Genomic DNA, 2,114 nt, shown 5'->3' with positions numbered 1-2,114 from the left:
TAATGGTCATCTTTCCAAAATCAGAGAAGCTTGTAATGGGCTAATTTGCATGCTATTGTTTTGGGAGGCGGAGTTTTGCATATTATTGTTACTCGTGGGAGTTTCAAAATCAGTGAACCATTCTCCCGAACAGCCTCCAAAAGGCAAATTTGCGGAAGGTTGATGAGTGCATTCAGAAAACCGTATTTCGATAATACTTGTAAGTGTCGTAAACCAGCGAAAATTTGCAGGAGCTTTTCTGACACCCGGTACTAACTTTTCTATATGCTGGCGGTAAACTTAAGCGATCAGCTCGTCAGAATATTCCGCTTAAAGTACAGCTTCCATACTAAAAAGCTCCCAAAATAGTCGATTTTCAAAGCAAATTTGATAATACTTGCAGAGACCTTAAAAAACAAATTTTTGTTCAGAATCATTTATTGATCCTTCCTCTACAAATTCCATATACTGGTACGTGGCCAGGGGAATTAATATGTCCGTGAAACAGAAAAACGTACGTGCTGGTGGCCGCTTATTGGCCGTATTCTTTGTTATCACACACACTTTTCTCTAATCAATTTTGAATTTTAGTGCCGGCGCGCATAAAAATTACCCAGGATGTGTCGCGGCATTCTGGGTGATGAGAGATTTAATTGTGATCACCAAACTTTTTGTGACTGGGACCAGACTAGGGATTATTTAGGGATAGTTGCACAATATTAGAATGGAACATTTGCATTTGTAAGCTGCATAATATTAAACACGTGTTTGTATTCAAAATGCCTACAAAATGATGCAAAATACATTAAAATTTTGTACAAAATGCAAGTAAAAACATGTAACTAGTTTTATAGATTTTGCTGTAACAGTTGCTTTGTTCAGATGCTCAATGTAGAGGATCTTTATTGAAACAGCAGAAAGCTTCAGCATATACATGACTGTTACCTAGTACTAAAGCAACAAAAATATGAGCACTAATTATCAAAGCTTCCTTGTGCACTGCCTAGACGCTATAGATTAACAAAAGTTTATTTGTAGGCTTGTATCACTGCTCAATGCTTGTACATGTAGTAGTGAAAAAAACAAGTTTCAAATAACTTACAAAAAATCAGTGGCCACAAAGGAATTCAACATGTCATCGACACGCCTTGGAGGGACATCTGCACCAACAGACTTAGATGCACTATGGCCAGCAGCTGGAAATGGAGTGTCTACAGGAATGGCCTTCTTGTATTCCAGGTTCTCGACCTCATCCAATGCTCTCGAGGTCACATCACAGTCAGACCACTCGTCAAAAACTGATTCCTGATTATCACCCCCGTCAAGATTGAGAACTTCTTGAAGATAGAGATAGGGCTTAGATAGAGCGTAAGCCTCGAATATGACCTTCCAAGCCATTCTTTATAGCTCTTCAATACAAAATCCTGGTCTGATCCAGGGATTTGTCTGGCAATCCTGGCATCCTGATATGACAGTACATAACCCCTTTCAGCATTAAAGGTACGATCAAAGGCTTTCCGTTTTTTGATTGCCGCATCTTTCACAACGTTTTAATTTGAGCTGACCTCAACTTTGAGTGGGAGAGAACTTCATCTGACAGGCTTAAGTATGTCGCCTTCGTACTCATCAATGCGACATTGATAGTTTCTTTGAGGCTGGCTTGCTTTGCCTTTTTCGTTTGCTGAAAATGGCCCCTCCACTCTTCTGACTTTCCGTCAAGAAACTGTCGGAACGTAGGGAATTGTTTTGGTGCAGGCTCCAAAGGTGAGGGTCGCTTGCGGCTCATCTGGCTCGTGAGTGAGGCATTGCCAACAATGTTATCCCTAGAGGATAAAGATGTCTCCGCTTCAACTTTTGCTCCGCAATTTGGGCAAAAAGGAAATGATGATTCCAAACCTTTGCCACAATTCCGGCAAAGCGTGCTCGACCGATCAAAGATTCCTTCTGTTTGCAAGCGAAAGCGCGGCAAACAACGTGACCAGGCCTCAATAGTAGTCTATTCCCAGGGTCTTTTGGCCATTTTTAGCCCATTGGGTTCCAGGAATAATTTTGTGCACCGCGAAACTTATTTGTGCACTGAAAAATACATTTGTGCGCTGAGAAATATATTTGTGCACTGTAAAATATATTTGTGC

The sequence above is a fragment of the Montipora foliosa genome, chromosome 1, assembly GCF_036669935.1.
Source record: "Montipora foliosa isolate CH-2021 chromosome 1, ASM3666993v2, whole genome shotgun sequence".
NCBI lineage: Eukaryota > Metazoa > Cnidaria > Anthozoa > Scleractinia > Acroporidae > Montipora > Montipora foliosa.
The sequence above is the reverse complement of the archived record's forward strand: the minus strand, read 5'-3'. Positions refer to the sequence as shown.